Source organism: Pezoporus occidentalis, unplaced genomic scaffold (assembly GCF_034315485.1).
Source record: "Pezoporus occidentalis ecotype Australia unplaced genomic scaffold, CSIRO_AGI_Poc_V1 ctg43, whole genome shotgun sequence".
In the NCBI taxonomy this organism is placed as follows: domain Eukaryota; kingdom Metazoa; phylum Chordata; class Aves; order Psittaciformes; family Psittacidae; genus Pezoporus; species Pezoporus occidentalis.
The window spans coordinates 1,399,406-1,421,972 of NW_026915758.1; the positions used below are offsets into that span (position 1 = coordinate 1,399,406).

The following is a 22,567-nucleotide window of genomic DNA, read 5'->3' on the forward strand; positions in this document are numbered from 1 at the left end:
GTGTGACTCTCTGGACGTGACTCTAAGCTCTGCTAAACCTGCCCAAGATCAAACTCTTGATTTATTTGTGAGTTCAGACTTCATATCCCAGGTCCTGTGAGTGATCTCTTCATGTGGGTGGCCTGTGTGCTAAAAGGTTGGGCCTTGCATTTTAATAGCCAAGTCACGTGTGGGCCTTTGGAATCTCAGAAATTTTCCACTTGATAGAGGAAGGGGACTTCAGAAGCACTGCTGTAAGTACTTAGAAATATAGGCTGAGAAAATGTTTCAGTGCGCTGATACACTACTCTCCTGCTGGCTTTTGGTAAATGATGGCATATTTGTTTGAAATTGCAGTTTGGCATACTTGTGGGTATAGGCTGGTTTTGACCAGGGTTCACTGGTCTGTCAGTAGGAATGGCACAAGGGCTTTGAAAGCTCCAAGATGCAGCTTTAAACTTGCCCCAGTTGCATCAGTCTGCTTTGTCTTTGGTGAATTTTGTATTAGTCCACATGTCACAATGAGAGCTTCCTGAGCTTCAGGATGCTGTGAAGGGAACTCTGCCCCTCAGAAATCAGTATGGTAAGGCTTCAGTGCATGTATTGAATGAGTAACTTTTGACTTCCAGGGTTTAAGATGAAAGTCACTGCTTTTAACATAAGTACAACACTCACACTATTAGAGAATGGTCTCAACAGAGGCAAAATACCATTTTCAGTTGAGAGAAATGGCCAAAAGCTTCCTTTGCCTTTAAGGAGAGCATTTTCTTTCTTTCTTTTTTTTTTTTTTCACAAGTAGATATGAATTTACGGTTCTTTAACACAAACGACTTACATGAAGGCTTCTGTAAGCAATATGGTGGGTCATTAAAGGTCCACAGAGGAGGCAGTGAGAGGTGACAAGTAGCTGCAGGTGAAAGCCAAGTAGATAAATATAAGGTACTTTGGCACCTGTTTTCTTATCTAACCTTTTAAGATTGTCATTAACAGTTTCCTGTTTATCCTTCAGTTGAAATCTCTGCTCACCTTGAAGAAGCCGATTGTTCGGTGGGAAGACTCATTAGGAATTTCATTTCACTCCATCTCAGCAATTTAGTTGGCCCTGAGGTTTTATTCCCAGTTCTGGGTTGAATGGCTGCTTTACTTAACAAAATGTTGCTAAATCCTGGTATCTTTGGCCATCAGAACTTACTTGCTTTAAAGCTAAAGGTTGTGTGGTTTTTGTTTTGTTTTTTTTTTTTTTTTTTGTTAATTTTATTTTCTTGTTTTTTGGGGGCCCATTTTAAGATTAAAACCAAAAGCTGCCTCTGGGGGTTTATGGTTGGCTCTTAGTATACAAAATTACACACAGTAGGAAATCTGGGGACTTCTCTCTCTTGCTTCAGTGACTGTAGCAGCTTGCCCAGCAATCCTACAGTGACATGTTGTAAGGGTCATGGGTTTGGAGGAGAGCCAGCAGTGGTGTTAGCAAGCAGAATTTCTTACGATTCCACCTTTTTTTTCCTTCTTTTAATTATTTATTTAATTATTATTATTTTCACCCAATTGGCCCAGCACAGGCAGCAAAAGTAACATGTCTGTACCCATTTCCCTGTCTGTTTTGTTGGTTACCCACTTTCTTCTCCCCTAGTTCAGGGAAAGTGGGGAAGAAAGGTCTTCCTATGCCCAGCAGCGCTGCAGGTGTCTGTCCCTCTGAAAGAGTCCCAGCAGTGTGGGCGTGCTGGAAAGAAAAATCCCCAGTGATTTCACCCAGCTTGGCTTGTGGTGGTTACTCACAATGAGGTCATCTTTTTTTTTTTTTTATTTTTATTTTTTTTCAGCTCTGCATGTTTAATGCTACATCTGAGTTTTTGCATATGAGTGAAACTGCAGCTCCAGGACTGATTGAGGGAGTTTTCTCTGCAGAGTAGTTTTGGTGAGTAAACACAGATAAGAGGAAGCTGGGTTAATCCAATAACTCCTCCCTCAAGGGCAGGTGCAGCAATGTGGCTCAAGGTACAGAACAGAGGAAATGCCTTGTTGACACAGGTGATCAGAGCAAAGTGGCCAAAATTGGTATAATGATATTGGTTTGCAACGCGCAGCCCTGCTTTCTCAAGGCTACTTATTTTCAGCCCTCCACAGCACATCTCTGTTCTTTCACCTCTGCTTGGTCAGGCATTCTGTTGTGGGTGATTTCCCAGCACTTCATGATCTTGCAGTAGCTGCCTTTGCTACAGTGCAACTGTGCTGTGTTAACCTGTGAGGATTATTAAAATAAACTCTGAGTCATATTTGAGCTGTATGTGGGATAAGATGGTTATCAAGGTTTATTTTTTTCTTATAATTAGGTCTCTTAAACATTGCCTCATTAGATATCTTCTGTGACTGTTGGAAAAGTCCTCAGGGGGCTAGCAGTTGTTTGTTTTCAAGGGAAGTTCACATGATAAATAGCGTACAGAAACTTGCCGCTCTGTGAAAGGTTTTTCATTAATGACAATTAACCAGGCATTTTTCTTAAATCCTTGGTTCTTGTCCTGAATTCTCTCCAGCCTTTCCACTGCTATTACAGTTCTGGTATTCTACAGCAAGTAAGAACATAACATTACAACTGTCTGTTCACACATGGGAGATGGGAACTGCATTAAGAGCCCATCAGATAGGAAGGTAAGAGGCTGCTTAGGTTCATATGGAGCCACTTCCAAGTTTGGCAAGCTGGACCGGGGTGCCTTGGCCCAGACTGAACTCCTAATCCTATAAGCACTGCTGGTTTTGTAATGGCTCTAAGGAACTCCTTTCCATTGTGTCCTTGAATGTTTATTTAACATCCAGGGTTTCAGGCATGGCCCGCTTTGTCTCTAAGTACTCCTCTCCTTTCTCCATGCTTGAGGGTCTGCCTGGGAAGTAAGCACCAGATGCTTTTCCCTGCTGTGCAGTAGTGTGAGCTTTCTGTGTTGCCTGTCCCCTCACGTGGCTGTCCGCTGGCTTACCTCCGTTTCTCAGTGCCTCTAGCTGATAAGACTGATGCTGTTTAGATATGTTTTTGGGAGGTGTCAGAAACACCCAAGGAGACATAGTTCTTTCTTTAGTCATCTTTTCTTCTAACCTCAATCAGGAAATCTTGCTCTTCAAATTCTACTTCGCCAGTGGTCACCACTGTTCTCACCTCCTCCCGTCTCTGCCCTCACTTCCCCCTCAAAAACAGGAATAACCGCTTGCTGCTCCTGCTCAGAGCTCTTGGTCCTCTGGGTGTGCGGGACACCACACATGAAGTAGGAACTGCTCAGAGAGAAAAAAAAGGATGTTGCTGGTCATCTGAGGCATACCTCTGCCTTTCTGCTTTCCACTGTTGAATTATCTCTAACTGCCACAAGTTTTAGGTGAGGTCATTAGATAGAGTTAACTGCATAATACGATCTTTCCAGTGACAGCTTTTACAGTCAGATGTTGCAACGTTTTTCCATTTCTTTCTTCATCTTTTTCCTCTTTGTATTCTCTAATATTTTTTTTTTTGCTAATACTGGGATGTCTAGGAGATACTTTTAGAAAGACTGATGGATCCAGAATGCTCACAAATTTTAGTGGAAATGCTTTTTCTTTTTTCTGCAAATCTGTGCCAAAGGTGCATACATTATTTAATACTTGTCGGTATTCTCCTCAATTCAAGATTTCAGCCATGCAATCAGGGACAAGGAGCAAACAACGCATGGTGTTTTCTTGTGTCAGAAGCAATGAGTAGTGGCAGAGACCGTGAGGATGGGACTTGTTTCTCTGCATGATTTGATGGATTGATCTGTGATTAATCTGCAAACAGAAAGAAAAAGGAGACGAATAGCAATAAGCATGAAATTTGAAATGCATAATTTGAACTAGCTGAAGCCACACATTAGCTGTATTTTCAAATTCAGAGACTATTTGGAAAGGTTAAAGCTAGGAGGAGTTCTGGAATAGGCTGCATCAGCAAACTGGTGCATTATTTACTCTGGCAAGGTTTTTAGCGGTAGGGAAAGCTATTCCAGGAGGTGTTAGTCTGGGCATGGTCAGCACTGGCTCAGAGTTTGTATAAAATGCAGATTCAGAAGATTACTGGGCACAGAAGCAGATTTTAGGAGTTGTAAGGCACCTCGGAATATCAGCCTGTTTGACTATTGGATCTGCTGAGACATTCTGTTCTCCTCTCTGGAAAAGAGGAATTGGCCTGTGCTGTGGAATGACTAACAAACTGTCCCTGAGGACTGGCCAGTTAGGTAGGAAAATGTTATTTACCTTAAAAAAACACAGTGTTTATTACGCACATTTAAGATGCTAATAATAAACTGACAGTGGAGCTCTGCCGTCCTCTCATAACTGTGGTCATCTCTTCTCCACAGTGCGACTGAGTGTCAGCATTTGTCATTTCACCCAAACTACTCATACACTGAAACCAACAATTTGGCCATCACATCTCTCCTGGGAGGTTTGTATGTGAATCATGGAAGAGGTTTTGGGTCTGTGCCACAAGTCATGGGAATTGTGGAAGGAAATTATTATATGCTAGATTTGTTTTATAGTAAACCGTATACTGTTCTAGAATTAGGCCCCTACTTCACCTTTTCAGGAGCCAAGTCAAGGAGTCCTAATTCAGATGAAATTCCTCTTGCAGTTGGAAAGTTTGGCTGTCCCAAACATAGTTTAAGTTTTCACTTGGCTCCTTGTTTACAGTTTATTTTCTTTCTCTTATATTTTCTCTTTGAATTGAGGCTTGCTCTTTCACATGAAATTCTGTCTTGATTCCTTGAGTGACTGGTCAGTACTTTTGGTTCTTATTTCTCTTCTCTGTCATGCAATTAAAGATACTTGGTGGAGCATCCTTGCTTCACATCTGGTTCATACATACTTTATTTTTTTTTTTTTTTTCTCCTGCAGTCTCACAGGGGAAGCAGAGGATATGAACATCTTTCTGGAATTGGCAGATACCTGGGGTAGACCCCAATTAAGGCTGGGTTTTAGTACACCCTGCCCCAGGAACTAAGGGCATTCAGTACATCGCACACCAGCCAAAGGGCCGGTGAGCCCAGCTCATATCAGCACATACATTTGATATGTCCACTTTGAGTAACTCACTGGTAGAAAAAGTAAACTAATAAACCCTGTGCACTGATTTCCAAACTGTAGTAATTTCATTAACATGCTTTAAAAAACACACCCCCCCCTCCAAAAAAACCCCAAACAAACCCAAACTCCCCCCAAAACCTCCCAAACTCTGCAGAAAGGAGAGCAAAACTTTGAAGGAGATATTGGGTTCATTCTGCCAGAAATGTGTTGTCTGCAGTACCTCAGGTCAGGTCTTCTGCAGGAAACTAAAATAGTCTGTGGGGAAAAACTTTTAAACCAGCCTAATAGAATGAATATGGCATTTTATTATTTTGTAGAACTTGCTTTTATATATGAAACATAATTAAAAGGGGAATACAATTAAGCTGAAATAGACTGAGGCTGGATAGATTCTCCATAGGAAGTGATGATATCTGGAGCTTAACAAAAACCAACTTGTCTTGTTCATCCAAATGGTATTTTGAGATATGTACTGAGCTTAAAAGAACTAATATTCCATTTGAAAAGAATAAAAGATACTATTTTGGAACTTATTCTTTTCTCAGGCACAGCTGAATAGTGAAACCAAGCTTTTCCACACAGATATATGAGACAGAATTCATACTCCTCCAAATGAGACCTTTACGCTTCCACCTGCATATTATGGCTCTAATAAACACGTTATCAGCTCATGAAAATGATGGCAAACAGGTGACTGGAGGATTTGATAAGTCAGCAGCAAAGATTAATAGATTTTTCTCAGGGAAAAGCTGCAAGAGATTCCTTTATTTAAAACAATTGCAGCATGTGAATTTACTGCACTTAAATCATTACTGGCAATTAGTATGTGTCAGAAAGGTTGCAGCTGGCTCCAATTACAGGTAGAGCTTTTAGAAGCTGAACTTAATTGTACGTGTGATAGTGAGAGGCTGAGTAATGCATACCAGCATAATGGTGCTCCCAGTGCAGAAAGGAGGGCAAGATGTTACGAACTGGGGCTTGATTATCTTAACTAGGCCTAGTCCCTTCCTCCTGGGAAATAGCTATCGTAGCGGAAAATTGCTGGGAATGCAGCAGTTCACCTTGCTGAGCTTCTTCGTGTAGTGGGGATAGCTTAGAAACTGTGCAATATATGCAGTGCTTCTCCTTTGGTCCTCTGCAGTGGGTTTGCCCGTTATAAGGTCTTGCAAGTCATATCCAACCTGGGCTGCATAATTCTTCTGGAAAGAGGCCAGCTCCCTGCTGCCTCAAAGACCCTGCAGCTGTAGGCAGGGAGTGATTTGCAAGGCTGCCTAGTTTTTTTGATGGGGCACTCCCTCTTGTGTAATTATCATATGTGAAAAACATTTTCCTTGTATGATGGAAGCATGTTGGACTCTGTGTTATAAACATTTTTGGACTTACAGCCATGTGCTTAGGATGCTTCTGCTGTAGCCATGTAATCAAGATCTTTCTCCATTGTGCATTGAGCTGTAGCCATGCACCTTCACCCTAGCCATGGACCAAGATGACTTCTTTGTTATTCCAGTTCTCTCTCTGGTTGTGTGTGTTTCTTGTCATGTGGCAAAATCGTGATATTTTATCGAATAGAAGACTAGGATGTGTCTCATAATATGTTAGGAATGGTTATCACAGTATGTCGACTACCTTTTCACACTTCCATAAAAAGCAATGGGGTCCACCTTGCCAGAGATTTATCTTCAGTGCTCTTGAAGTTCCAGTTATATCAGTGATTGGTGTCTCCTCACAAGCTGTGTTGCTTTGCCTAAGTTCCAGTTACAGGAAATTTAAAGTATGGAGGGTATACATTAATATTCACATTGGGGGATTCAGTGCTGCATATATACATGATGTGTGTCCCTGTGTCAAGATGATGCCCTCAGGTGGAGCCCAAGCTTACTGCTGGCTTGTGGAGGGGCTTCTGTACATTTAGTGGAAGAAGGGAGAGGGTGGAAAACATGCCTCCTTTTTGTCTCTTTCCTTCCCTCTCTCATATATCTATTGGAGGAGGGAAGCTAAAACTTCATGATCCATGTACTGATTAGTCTTAGCTTCTTTTTTCTAAGGTTGTATGCAGACTATTGAATTTTGAAACATTTTGCTGAACAGTTTCAACTGTATGTTGCTACTTCAGCTGAACTTACTCATGTGCTGTGGTATAACTGTATTTATGTCTCCTTGTTTATTAGCTGGCAAACAGCACTTGTGTAGGCAGAGAGCTGCAGTGAGCTTGTTCTTGGGATGATGTGTGGAGTGCAAGCATCCTATTGATTCTTTGTATTGCTCATAAACCCATGTTTGATCAGCAGGACATCTACCATGAAACTCATTAGAGTTGCTATTTTGGGAAAGCAGGATGATGTTTCACATAATGTGCTAATGTGAAAAGGATGCCATGCTTGTAAAACTAAACTGAAACTTTGCTGGAGAAGCATTTAGCATTCTAGGAGTGTGCAAAGGCTGTCTTTCAAGTAATTCTTCTGAAATCTTCCCTCTTACAACTTTCCTACTTGCATCCAAGTTCCACAAATGTTGCTATAAGGTTGATAATCTGTTTTAAATCCCTAGCTCTTTCTCTAGGATTTTAAGCTGGTAATAGTAATAAAGTAACAACTGGGACCTGTGTTTATGCGCTTTTCTTTATATCAGCATCAACAGAGGTACTTGCAGCTGTGTAGTCAGATAGGTTAGTTGTTTGGAAATAGTTTGTTGTGTGAGGCCTTTGCAAACAGAAACACTGTGCTCTGTCTCTCTGTGGTTTGTTAAAAAGCAGCACACCCATTTTTGACACAAGTATATACTGGCTTTACAAGAAATGATCTGTCATAAGTCCAATAGCTAATGATCTGTTCTGCCCCATTTTATTGCAGTTCACAGAGTGCCCACAGTGCTGGAAGCTGGTGGCTGGAGTTCCAAAGCAGCACCATGTTCCAAATTAATAACTTTCATAATGCGGTGGTCCATCTAGTGTCATCTCAGCTGGGTTGTGCACTGTTTGTTGCTGGCAGTTCGTGAGGGCTGAAGTGCCAGCGCAGAGCATGGAGATCCAAAAGAAATTTTGAATATGTTAAAGCAGCACGTGCTACATTGCTTTCTCAACTGTGTCTCAGTGTCTCAAGATAAAGGCCTGTTGTATGTGCGAGAGGCACATCATGTTTGGACCTGCAGCTTAGTGGAAGGGGTGGGAGTGTTTGGAAGTGAGCTGTTAGCCATTATTGATGCTAAATCTAACATTTTATTCTGCTTAACTGCACAAAGAAGTGGACTTCAGCATTACTGGGCCCAGACAGGAGCTTTAAAAAATGGGAAAGATGTGAATCAGTGCTCACAGGGCATGCATCTTGATACAGAGAAAATGTCAACTATATGTCAACTACAACGATTTATCTTGTGAGAATTCTCAGTATGTTCTCTAGCTGTACTCTATTTTTTTTCTCTATGTATCATGCACCTCAGTAATTTTCCATTGCTACTGTTACAAAGCCATCAAACTTAGCATTACTTAAATCTAATTCTAAAGGTTTCTATATTCCATTTTGTGATTTTGTGCCCCCTTGTTTCAATCTCTTCTCACACACTCTCTGGAGAACACCAGAAGGTTAGGGCAGGGCTGTCTGGTCTGGGATACTGTAGGGTCATAGGGCTATTCAACTGTCACCTCCCTGTGAGTGCCCTGTTGGCATTGTCTTAGGCCTGTGAGCAGCCTTCAACCTCTTTGGTAGATTCAATGTTTATAGCTCAATGTAGTTCCTGAAGCACTCCACACACACCAGAAACAGCTCCTTCTGTTTTCTTTAAATTAAAGCAGAGATACTTGATCTAGTAAAGTAATTGCTGGGATGGTTTTGCCTTTTAAAAAACAAAGCATTACCGTTAATGCAAATTTAAACAAATGTAACGCTGCTGTTAATGGGAACTGCCATGGGGTATGCAAGAAAGTTCATGTCATGAGCAGACCAGGATGCTAATGGGCTGTCTCAAGTCTTGCTGGCCACATCTTCTCTTTAAGAACTCCAAGAACCGTACAGATGTCTTTTAATTATACTTCAACAGCTAAATACCCCGCTTACTTTGTGGGAATAACTTCCATCTTGGGCAATTCACTGTGAAGAATGGCAGTTGCAAATAGATTCCTCTCCCTTCGTGGATTTATTTCATGGAAAAAGGTTATGGGGGAGTAAAGTTCTGGGGAAGTAAATCCAGCCTCACACATGGGACATATTCTTTCATGTGTAGCTCTTCAGCAATTTGTTCTCTCACAGCTCATGTATTAGAAGAACTTGGGAGCAGTACAAGAAACTTAGAGATGCAACATTACAGTACTAAATAAGGAAACTCCTTGTCTTTCTTTAGTTTTGAATCTGTCTTAAATGCTTTTCTTTTGTCTTTGGTCATTGTAGTCATATCGCTTACCAGCATTGCCTGTACAGATATGCTGGGGACTTTTTTGTGGTCCTGTTAGCTGACTGTCCTGGTGCATAGCTTTTTGGCTTTCGGGGCTCCTCTACAGCATGCCATAAACCAGCAATAGGAGTAACTAAATCGAGAAGTGTAGTGGCATATGTAAATTACTTTAAAGTTCTTCAGTGAAAAGCACTTTCCGAGTGGAAATGATTTTTATTATTATTATTGACTTCAGTTGCAGTCCATTTATGGCTCTGGACAATGGATACCAACAAGAGAGCTTTTCTTCCCTGTAGCAATCCTAGCTCTGTGAAGTTACTCTTTGCTCCAAAGACTCTTAAGTTCCTTGCATGGGTCTTCTTCCTCTCTCTTGCCCACTCCCAATTGAGACTGTGTAAAATGACTTTATTTCTAAGGGTTTGCATTACATTCTTGATTATAGCTTGTGTGTGAAAGAAAAGGCTTTAAAACGTGACTTTGTTGGGCTGCAATCTTTTTTGAAAAAGTGAGAGCTCTGCTGACAAGGCCTGAGGATTCTTGCACTCTGGGAACAGCACTGGCTATTGCAGAACACAGGATGAAAATGGGGAGTCAGCAATACTTGAGGTCACTTTATTTCTTTTTGTCCCCACTGAACACAGCAGCAATTGAAATGAATTTTACTTGCAAAGAAGCCTCCTTTTATTTCTGTTTGACTTTTAATAACCTGCCTTGTATGCCCTCATGACTCAAGCTGTGGCAGCATGGAGTCCCCCAATGGCTCAGGTGGCATTTTGAAAGCCATGGGACATGTCTTTCTTCCTTGAAAATCTGTCTAGTGAAAAAGCAGTTTCTTATTTTCACAGGTTTGTTGTTCCCCTGTGTGGGAGGCAGTCCCTATTTCGTTTCCTCCACTGCCATTCTCATCCCCCATATTTCCTTTACAATGTCTTCTCTGTGTCTGGGCATCAATAGCTGTGCTTTACCCTCCTCAAGGCTCCGACTGGTGGGGATTTGCCTTAACAGCCAGTCCTTTCGTAGCAGAGCTTTTTCTAAGACCCCTTGCTCCCTTGGGAGAGGCTGTCAGCCCACACAGCTTGTCCTGAACAAGGGAATATTTGAAGGTTTTACTTAACTCACTTTCACATTTTTTCACAGATTAGTATTTTTTTAAACCCTGTTATGTTGTTTTAATTGAGTCTTGCCACCAAAACAAATGAACATTGTGTCACCACATCTCAGTTCCTTTCATACAGCCGCAGCTGAGAAAGTTTGGAGATGGTGCTACCTGCAGAAATGTTGAAGCCAATGCTATGTATAATCGTGATGGATTGCATTCAAACTACTCCATGCATAAATCTGGTCACACCAGAACAAGAACTGTGGAAAGTATATAACGTTAATGTATACTCATTACATTCCTCCTTTCACAGGCTCCAAGGCTGTCAGGCTGTCAGGGGGGTAGGGAACTTGGAGTAATGAGGAGTTAGATTTAAACATTTTACTAGAAATCATTACAGTTCTTCATCAAAAGGGGAATGCCCTTTAAAAAACAGTGCTTCTGTGATGTACAATGGCTCCTAAGAGGTAATGTTGTTGTCTTTTTATTGGTTGCAAAGAAGTTTTTCTCATTTTGTAAGTTTATTGAAAAAGGCAAGATTTAAAAAAACAACACCTTGCAAACTCTGCTTAAAATTTATAGCACACCTTTCTACTTCCTTTGAAACAAAAGACAAATTTCCTACTGATTTTATCAGGAACAGGGTAAAGCCCTAAAAAGATAAGTAATGTTCTTTATACCTCATGTGGAAGTGTGTCATTGGGTTCCTCCCTGGATGGTTTTGGCTGTATCTTTACAAGCATAAACCAAGGACTGAATTTGGCCCTGCAGTTAACGTTTTGCTTATTCAATTCACATAACCTCTACTCAAAATGAAGGGCTCACTGGCCCACAGAGTGGGGAGGAGGAGTATAGAGCAGGCAGCCATGCAAGGTAGCATGTCTCCCTCCATGGCTAGGAGTAGCCACACAAATCAGTACCTGGAGTGATATTTTTGAGCTCCCATGCCTTACACTGGTGCTTCTGTCTCTCATTTCACTCATCTTTCAGAGCTGCTGAGCAGTCAGTGCCCCTTAAAGTCCTTCTCTCTTTTTTCAGGGGCGTTAAGTGTGGGTTCAGTCATGTAACTTAAGTCCTAGATCTAAAACCTTTGCTGAGGAGCTTGGCTGGCTCAGGTGGAGGATGCCATGTTCCATCAGGTATTTTTTGGAGAAGAGTATTGCTTTAATATCCAGCTCAAAAAGAGGGAATTTCCTTTCCCAGCAGACTGAGCAGGTAGGTCTGTTGCTGATCACCCTGTATGTGGTTTATGTAACTGTTTTTTTGCATGCCGAAGGCCCTAGCTGGTGATAGGGCTGCCAGGCTCCATTGCCAGCAGTGTGCTGGTGGCTCTAAGGCTTCTGTCTGACTTCCTACAGCTGCAAATGCAACAAGCACTGATTTCACAATGCCTGGGACACAACCAGTGGGATGAAGGAGAGTGGGTTTTAACTGAATTTGGGCAGTGAGAGCGGCTGTCAGGAAGGCTGACTTTCTGCAGAAGGGAAGGCAGTTCATCACAGAAGAGCTGCCCCTACTTTTCATTAACAAAGCTCACTGCCCTTGCCGAGTCTATTGTTGGTTTTTCATGCCCTGAACTGTTTCTTTACCAAATCTAGGCTTTTGTTTCTTTTTTTTTTTGTTGTTTTTTTTTTTTTACTTTGCATTTGCCACTTACATGTGATCTGGCATGGCGATTCATGGCTCTGTTACCGTAAGACTGAATTCCTGCAATGGAGGATGAGGACGGAGGCAAGTTGGAGACTCAGCTTGTGCAAGTATGACACCTTTGTATCCTTGTGAAGACGAGCCACTACCACCCCAAGCATTGATGTTCTGCTTGGCTCCCAGGCTATTGGCTGTGGTCTGGCTCATCAGAGCCGTGTGTTAGTTACTACCACCCTTGATTCACTACAGCCAAGCCTTTAAGGCCAGGTCCTGCTCATGAAAGCTCCTGTATAGGTACCTTTGTCCTGTGATTCATACAGCTGTATTTGCATGCAGTTATATTCCTTCCTCTGAGTTCAGCCACGGCTTGCCAGTCAGCATGCTGTTGTTACGTTAATAGTAGACGCCAGGCCCCTCGGTGTTGCTTATTGTTCTGCTGAGGTTTGGTTTTGAGAAATGCTATCCGCCTCCCACTTCAGCTAAAGCAAAAGGCAGTGTTCTATGCAGAGAGAGAGAATTTTATGGTCCCTCATGGACCATAGTTATAAATAATATTTGCAGTTATAAGTAAACATGGAAAATTCAAGCATATTCAGCTTTTAATATTTTTATGTTCCTTGACGCTCTAGTTTTGTCTCCAGTCAAGAATAGGTATTTTCACTGCTGAAACCCTCAGAGGCTGCTTTCTGGTGTGAGCGTTCTCTTGGTGATTCACTTCTCTGGGCTCCTAAGCAGTTGGTTTGCTCAAGGTGGTGTAGCTGTTATTATCCTTGAGAGTAACACACAGGTCAGGCTGATGTAGATAACAAAGCAGACACTGTTTAAAAAAAAAACCCTCAGTTCTGAGAGTCAGTGTTGTTAATCCTTGATCTTCACTGCCTTCCTGCAAACTTGACAGTGTGCTTCAAGGATAGACTGCTGGTATTTTCAGTTTTAACTAACAGGCAGTCATACTGTGGGATACATATTGAGATATCATTAGGATCAGAATTCCTAAACTGTGTTATAATATTACCTGGGATCACATCTGAGATTTCCCAGTCAGCACAGGACTCCCTCAGATCCGATAGCAGTCAAAGCTCAAGTTGGCAATCACAGAAAACAGGAAGAATTTGAAACTGGGATCAGAGTTTGTGATGTAATTCTGTCTTTAACAATAATGGATATCTCAGGGATTTGCTGATGCTTTGACTTCTTTTTTAAAGGTGGGCCTAGATATGAAGGCTGTTTCCAACATTTTCTGATTCCTCATGGTAATTATATTCAACTCAGTTCTACAAGGGCAAATTGGTACGGAAGAGCCCAGGCAGAAGACAGATGTAAGTAGTACAAAACAAATACACATCATGTTACAAGACCGTATGGGCAGGTTCAGCCTTTCCTAAATGTGGGGGCTGCACCCTCACAGAGCCTCTGCCACATCCCGTCAAATGAACAGTGCTTCATCTTCTAGTGCTGGGGAGAAAAATGTCCCCTTGTGGTGCACTCTAGTGAAACTGTATCTGTAGGACAGACTGAATTTGTTATGTGCATGTTGGGAAAATGAGGTAAAGAAAGTGAAAGAGATTATAAACATAAAAAAATGTGCACATTTATTTTCAACCCAGCATGCTACATGTAGCTCTGTCAGGTTAATTGGTAGTCGACTGCATGACTCCAGGCTCAATTCAAATCCTGAAATTCGAAGACAGCAGAGTTTTTTTTTTAAACTCACTGAGTCTCTAAAGACTGAATTTTGGGTGCATTTGAAATTGATTTCAGATCTGACAGTTGCAATAAAAACATGTATTATACAGTGGACATTTGATTTGTGATATGAAGCTCAATCTGTGCCATAACACAGAGCCTTGGGTGGCATGATTTAGTGGGAGGTGTCCCTGCCCATGTCAGAGGGGCTGGAACTAGATGATCTTAAGGTCCTTTCCAACCCTAACTATTCTATGATTCTGTGATTCTATGATTCTATAAATTGATAATGGGCCAGCACACACAATGCTTGTTGTTCCAAAATCAAAGCAGATACACAAGGGTGAGAATGAAGATGTGGAAAAGTTGAATGCTGTCTCAGGCTTTTCCCATAGGTAAGAACAAATCCCTTGAAGCCTCTCCCTTTCTAATTTTAGTGATAGAGTTGGTGCTTTTGCAGGAATTTATAATTGCTGATGATTTCTTTACTCAGAACTTGCGTGACTTGTTTAAACAGCATTGCAGTTCTGGAGTTCTTTTGTAACATCTTAGGAGGGTACAAAAGTAATGTAAGACAGACTAGGCCTGACCCCAGGGGAGTTGATACGGGTTCAAAAAGTCTTATTTGCTCATTCTTTCTGCAACTCAAGGACAGCCATCATGTTTTGCACCTGGAGTACTACTTTGTCCAAGGCACAAGTTGTCCCCAAATACTGCTTTCCGTCTTCATGTCTTTCTATGGGTCTGAAAAGATCTACATGGGTTACACATGTATATTCTCTGAAAGGATGTCCTTGTTTTTCCTGTCACTGCCATAAATGCTCCCCTAAAGGTCATGCAATATAGAACAGGAAAGTATTGTACTTCTGGAAGTGGAACATCTATATACTTCCCTTGCAGCACGACAGGTTAAAGCCAACATGATTTTAATTGCCTGCTGCTGTAATATCCTTGTTGAAAAGCTAGTGGATTTCTGGAACAGAAGCATACCGCAGAAAGTCAGTACAAGTTTAATCCCCTGATCTGCACAGACTGTCAGGGTGCTTTTGAGCAAGTTAGTTGGTCTCCATGTAACTCAGTATCTTATGAGTACAGCTAAAATGAGAACACTTCCCTATGACCCTTTTATGGTGAGAAGTGCATTAAAGACTGTAAAATACTTGTAGTCTGCAATGGTCAAGCCATGTGTACCATTAAAGTAGCTGTTAAAATACTTGAATAAACAATCTGACCAGAAGAGCCTCACCATGAGGTATTGCAGCCATTGCTTTGTCTTCCTTTGCCAGCATGCTGTACTGCCTTGTATGTCACTGTTAATCATTTCCCTTCCTGAAAGGATTTGTTGAAGGAGCACTGTTTTACTCCACTTCAGACAGTGCAGGTTGGCTAAAATCTCTGGGAATGCTCATCACAGACAGTCAGCTTTGAGATGATGCAAATACCTCATGGGGACCTGCTAGCCAGAGGAACTTGGTACTTGGGCGTTAACTGAAGATTGTCAGGGCTTCTGTACCGTCCTAGATCAACACACTTCATTGTAGTTCTCTGCATACTGCATCTTGCATCAGATCTGTCCCATTAAATCAGTGGAATTATTTAAATAAATTATTTTTATTAATTTATTATATGAAAAATTTTCGAGCAAATTCCTTTGATGTGTGATATCCTAATCACACCCGCAGGGCATTAGCAGGCACAAGGCACATCTGAGTGTCTCTAATTCCCTAGTGGTGTGATTATATCTCATAATATTCACAACCCCCTGGAGCTTCTTTGCTAGTATAAATAAATCAATTATTTAAGTCAAATACTTTGATCATTAGAAGCTGCCAGTGCGTGCTTGAATGCCTGAGCTGTGTGATTCACCAGGAATGATCTTGCTTCTCAAAATGCTGAGCAGCTGAGCCGAGTGCTACCAGCACTTCATTTCAATCTGCTTTATAAATTAGATTAGAAGTCAGTTTCCAATACTTCATTCTGGATAGCAAAGAAGGGAGAACTTTACAAGGGTGGAATTGTGAGATATCGCTGCCAACAGATCCTTTTATCATTTAACACTGCTGTCATAGGTTAAATTTGAGCTACTGTTCATATTAACTAATAGCTATTATAGTGCAAACTGACACAGGGATTCCAGCTAATGCACCATGAACCTGGTTCACACACACCGCATCATATTATCTATTATTTGCACATATGGATGGAAAGAAGTTTTGAGTCACTTGGGATATATGGTAAATTATCATTTTATATCATATTAATGAAGTGCTAATTGCTCCTTGCAACCTTTTTTTGTGCAAATTGAGTGGGTCCTATTTGCATTGTCATGTAACCACTGTATTACCTTGCAGCACTTTCATTAGGCTGAGGCAGCACAGAGTTCATCAAGGAAAAATAGTAATTGTGAGATAATTAGTTGTGAAACTAATATTGTTTAAAGTAGAACAGAAATATTCAGTTGACCTTGGTTTGGCTTGGGAATAATTTTTACTAATAGGTTTATAAAATATCTTTCTTTCTGCGTATGTTAAACTGACATCTTACATACACAGCTCCCTGCTCCAATATTTTCTTTTTCAGTTCCTGTTTGTCAAGGGGTTTCGCATCTTCTAATGAAACATGAAACTTAGTTGAAAAAAAAAGAGTTGTTTATTGCTGGCCGTTTATCTCTAAAGTGAATCACAAGTCTGGAACTCTGTGAAATTGTGAAATAGGAAAATTTCTCTAAAGCTATTGAATTTGCAGGTGTCCAAACAGCAGCAAAGTCTGTAAAAGAATGTAAGAAACGTTAAGGATGATACAGTCTTAATTATTTGCAGACTCTTGTTAACTATCACAGATAAAATTCTCCATAAGAGTAAAATGTAGTACGTGTTATTTTCAGCCAAGACAGGCATTCTGAGGGAGAGGTAAGAAGTGGGAAAAAATGAGGGGAAAAAAAATTGAAAAGTAGTTTCATGCTAACTCTGGGTTGTTTCCATGATTGTGGAAGAAGCATGATTAATTTCTGAAGCCTCTGTGGGCAAGGTGTCCAGACAAAATGACATAAATCTACATTAGAGGATTTAAATGCTTTTGCCAAGAAAAAAGTGAGCTGAACTTTAGGTAGCACAGCCCTTTGCCAGTCAAGTCAACCAGATTTAGGGCCTGCACCTTTTCTTTTTCAGTGAAGTATTGGATACGGACAGATTGCAAGTTACAGCCAAAGGCGGTATGACAGCTTTATTGCTGTTGCATGGGCAACATATTGTCTTTGATTGGGAAATAAGCTGTGGACTTACAGAAAGGTTTGTACAAAGAAATGCCTTCAGATATTTGTATTATTAAAACAAAGGTTGTTAATACAGATTGATTAGTATCTTCATTCTCTTTCTTTTGGCTGTGTATGCCAATGCATTTGTGTAAACATAGACCATATTTATTATAAGGTAGTCCCAGCTTTAGAGTAAACTGAATGTAGAAACTGTGCCTAATATAGTCTGTCACAGAATATATTCTCAATTGTCCACAGTATGTGTGTGTGGAATTGGAATTCACACCTCACACAGACGTAATGAATGTAAAAGCAATTGCATAGGACATTTTCCCAGGTGGGCATGAAGCAGTGCAGCAAGTAAACACCTTCTTTGCTGGCTTAAGAGTCTTAGCAGCAGCAGCAGCTCAGCATTTTTTTCAGACCCGAAGTCTAGATAGGGGCATTTGCAAATTGCTTTGTTTTGCTCTGTATGTGATCCTGGCTGATGTAAAAAATGCAGATCGTCTGGATTTCAGATGTATTCTGTCCACCCAGGGGCCAAACCAGAAATACTTGATTATGGTGCTATTTGCATCTGATTTGTTCTGAACCGGAGGAATTATATAGGTGAGCTGGACAGAACTTGCTTAGTGACATCATCTGCTTTGTGCTTTTACAAAATGCTTTCCACCCTGTCTACAGAAGCTTACACTTGGTGAAGTCTCCGTGGGGAGAAATATTTTCTCTTTTTTTTTTTTTTTCCTTTTCTGTCTTAAAAATACATTGCAGCTCTTCCTGTCGCATTCTGGGAGACTTCAGTAGGTGGTTGTGAGAACACAAATATTATTTTATTGGTAAAGCCTGAATGCTTCAGCAAAGTCTTACCTGGCAGCAGTGCACTGAAGCTTGCAGTATAGTGTGCGTCAGAGCTGAAGTTTTAATGGGCTTGTTAGTTACCACAATAAATGTGGACCCTGCGGGGGGATTGTTTACTGTATGTAAGAAGATGAGGAGGTCCTGGGTGTGGACAGGAGAAAAGGGCAATATGGCAACCTCAAGAATTTTATGGGTTTCTGTTAAACAAACAGCTGCGGTAACATCAGGAGATCCAAGAGCAAAGCTCTGGTACATAGAGGAATCAGATGCACAAACATTCTTCCTTGCTGACAGGTAGGGCTGCACTGGTATATTTTTCTGCTAGTCCAAATGAGTCCGGGAGAGGAGTTGAGTAGAAAAAGGAACTTTTGGTAAATGAGGAAGGCTGCTTCTTGCTTCACAAGCCACTTCCTGTGTTACATGCTCATCTCTTTTCCAGGCATTGCTGACAGGAGTCCTTGCTGAGCTCTGGAGGCTGACACTGGGCTGTGAAGCTTTTAAGCTCTAGTTGAGAGTGTAGTTTAAGCTCATGGCTACCAAAAGTCATTAACATATGGCACAGTGTTTGGTGGCCTGTGGGAAATTAGTTCAACTTCATTACGATTCCCTACAATTACTTTATCTGGCTGAAAAGACACCCCAGATTTCCTCAATTGGCACATTTTTTTCTGTGCCTGCAGAAATAAAGGGCCCTGAGTGAGTGTGAAGCAAAGGCAGCAAATGTGTGCCAAGAGGGGGGACTGCAAATCAGACTTGGAAGACATCTTGTTGTGATGGCATGGAGACTTCATTTCTGTTGCTGAGTACATATCTCTTCTTTTTCTTAAAAAAAAAAAGAAAAAAGAAAAAAGAAAAGAACTCTTCCTTCTATGGGCCGATGAGTAAGAAACTTTTCAGACACCTAAAATGAGTAATGTGAAAAATTAATAGTTTGGAGTCCAAAGCAAAGTTTGTGTGACCTCGGAAAGGGAGGCGGGGAGAGAGAGAATGAGCCTTTAAGGGAATGACAAGAATCTAAAAATATTGATTTCAATTTGCCATGGGAGGGAGCAGGAGAAACAAGCCATTGGAACAAGTTCTTGAAGCATCCCACTAGCTGGAATGTCAAGCAGCAGAGTGAAAACAAACATTTCTATAAGGTTTGCCTTCCCAGGAAAGATTAAATCCAGTTCCTCTTGCCTTGCATGCTGTCCCTGGAAGTATCTGGTCCTGCTTGAAACAGCAAAGAAGGGAGGACTTTCAATGCACTGATCTAGTACTGGTGGTTTGGGGAAAAAGGGGAAAAACTATTGAGGGTATCTTACTTTGGGAGGGGGAGTCCAGGCTTCAGCAGTGTCCAGCTTGACCCCTTATGAAGCGCTGTGCTCGGCCTCTGGGGCTGGAGAAAGAAGAGGGTACAGCTGTGCTCTGTGCAGAAACCCAAGGCAGCCACTTGACTTCATCAGAGCTCTTCTAGGGGTGCGTGCATCAGGCAGCCCTCTGCCTTTACTCAGAAGTCCTCAATGCAGATTTCATTAGCATCCTGAGCCCACCTGATTCAGTTCTGTGTTTTGTGTGATTACTGTCCAATCACTGTCTCAGAAATACTGCTTCTGCTTTTGGAGCCCCAGTAAACCCAGCCTTACACAGCTCACCTTTCCCTTGAGAGGGAAGAGTACAGTGTGCGCACGTGTCTCCAACTGGCCAGGCAAGAAGGAAGCTTTGATATTTGACTTGACTTTTTCCTCTTTAATAAACAGTCTAAGCAAAATCACAGTCCCTGTAGCTTTGTGTCTTTGAGAATGATGGAGTGACTGAAATAAAATGATAAAATTGTAATTTGGAAATGGAAACGGCTTAAAATCAATGCATCTGAAGGTGACTGGGCTATTAACATAAGATGAACTTTCTTGTGACCTATATGCATGCAAAGATTGACACCTATACAGGATCAAAGGAGCTTATGAAAGGCTAGAGTACTGGAGAGGAAATTGAAAATGTGTAGGTTGTCGATCTCAAGAGTGGCTTTTATTAGTTATTGTACATAATAACTATTGTGTCAGAAATGAAAGGGATTAACTCTTACCCAAGGTACTGCACCTGAGCAAATATTGTCTTGCCTGGGTGATATTTGTGCCAATACAAAGAAGACCTGGTATGAGGCTATGCACTGCTTAAGTCTCACTTAAGTCTTCAAAATGAGGATTATGCAGGATTTTAGTGGTACAAAAATATGAGGACAAATTTCAACCCTTACATTACTGCAGTGTATGTCCCCAGGTCTTCTAGCGTAATGTAGAGTCTCACCAGGACACATCAAAGCAGTTGGAAAGTATTTTCTCTGCAGACAGACCACTTTCCAGATATGGCAGTTTCTCATGTCACTGAAGAGAGGCTCTTGAAGAACTATTAGAGAGAAACTAACTGGGTAAGTGGGTTTTAATGGCTGAATGTTTTATTCTTTGCTGTATTTTCCAAAGGCTCAAGCTCTTTGGTCTAAGTGAGCAAACGGGAATGTTTCGCTGTGGTCAGTAGGTTTTTCTGAGAAATACTGTAAATATGGGACTGCATTTGACAGTTTGTTTTTGGAAGTGTGAATAGAAAACAGTCAAAATTCCAGAATAAAAGTAACAAACATTTTAAGGCCAGAGGAAGAAAATTCTAAGTCTGGAGGACAAAGGAAATATTTTTCATGCTGAATCCTTTTGACTAGATCTGCTTTCAGCAGATGATACCCACCTTTCAATCGCACTCTTTGCATCTGTACAGTTTGCACACCTCTTGCTAAATATTTTCCTGTGTGTGAAAGAATGGTGAAATGGTTTCACAAGAACACAGCCCATTTACTGACAGCCATTCCCATATTTAATTGTCTGTCTTCAGTGATAAGGCATGCCTGTGTAATCAGGACTGTAACCACCAGGGGGGACAGGAGTAGGATATAATCTTGTGTACGCAGTATTTTCAGAAAAGACTTTCTTAGTTCTTTGGGGGATTCCCATATTTATTATGTCTGCCCTTCCTCCTGCCACAGCATAGGCTGAAGGGTAAAGAAATGGGGAACCTGATGGTGTCTTTCTGTAAAGCTGCCCCTCCTGTGTTCCCTGTTTTCAGGGATACCTTGTAGAGATGCCTGTGTTTTTTCCATGTATGTTCCAAGACATGGAGAGTACTATGGGGTCTGAGCGGCTTGGGGATATTTTCATATAAAACTGTTCCTTCCAAGAGGATGTTTGAAACTGCTTTGAAAATGCAATGTTTCTGAGGGACTTGTGTCATCTGCGACCTTCACTATAATTTCCATGTCATAAAAATATTTTTCTTCCCTATAAAGCTAATATTGAGCATCGAGCCTTTGCTGTATGACTGACTTACTAGAGCTACTGCTTAGTTTGAAGGATCATTTTGCACCATTTCCCCCCCCCCTTAAATGCTTTGTGACCCAAATGTACTCTGATGTGATTTCATTAGATTCGTTTGTCCTGCACTCCCCTCCTCCCCTTTCAATTTGATCTTACACATATAACTGTAAGCAGTATATTTTTATAACTTGTATTGGTATAGTGGTTGTGTTCTGATTTGAGACAAGGAAGTACAAAATGAAATATAATCGTTTGTAAGTAAGTAGATTCAGTTCTAAGTAACGTGAAGGTGACTGTTGATCTGAGGAAGCCAGGTCAATGCTGGTTTAGGTAAAATGATCATAGGTCTTTCCCCAGTTGCATGTTTGGTTCCCTACCTTCCTGTCAGTCCACAGTAGAGTACCAGAGCAAAGATTGTTCCTCCTGGTGAAATGATATCTAATTCACTAGATTTAAATAGTACTTCAATCAGCATGTTTATAGCTAGAGGTAATTATATCGAGTTCGTTGGCTGATAAATTGATCTCATCTGCTGCTGTGTGTCTGTGGATGTTGTGTTTCTTCTGTTGCTCTGACCAATATCTGGTGATCACAGCTAGATTACAACTGCTTTTGCTTCATAGCCTTTACTGGCAAAACCTTGGGCTTGTATCTTGCTCTTTTGATTAGCTGATAATCCATAACAACAGTATTTACAAGTGAGAAGGAACAGAATTGCTTTGCATGCCAAAAGCCCTGTGTGCTTCTCTGACATATGAGGAGGCCATAGAGTGTTGATGGGCTCCTCTATCCTTCAGCTAATATTTCCCTAATGTAGGAACACTGCAAAGCAGTTTGTTGTTCTCACAGGATCCCTGTGAGGTTGGCAGTACTGCTGTCACCATTTTGCAGATGAGGGAATTTTTGGCAAAACAAAATCAAATGACATAACCGGCATTCCTCTAATATATATCAGATGGTGATGTATAGAATGTGGGAATTCTGCGTTGTAGTACGATACCTCCTTCCCAAGGCTTTGCATTTTTCTTGATTTCTCTGTAGTCAGAATTGCTTTGTCATCTGCTCCAGATTAATTTCTGTAGGTTTTCTCTAATTTCCCAAATAAAAATATTGGAATGCTGTTGTGTCATGTTTACAATGTACATGGAGGTGGAGGGAAGTTTTGGAGGAGTCAGATCACGGATGTTAAAGCTTGACCATGTGAGGCTGTGACTGAGCTGTGAGTAAGCACAGACCAGGCAAGAACCT

General features: G+C 41.1%; 2 long non-coding RNA genes across 2 annotated transcripts in view; both read left to right on the forward strand.

Moving 5' to 3' along the window:
* Window positions 1–22,567, forward strand: part of LOC134171924 (uncharacterized) — a 189,132-nt gene that overhangs the window by 114,947 nt on the left and 51,618 nt on the right. The window lies entirely within an intron of this gene.
* LOC134171926 (uncharacterized) lies at window positions 13,389–17,215 on the forward strand. Its single transcript, XR_009967775.1, has 2 exons — window positions 13,389–13,500; window positions 17,035–17,215. It is a non-coding gene; the product is annotated as an uncharacterized LOC134171926 (long non-coding RNA).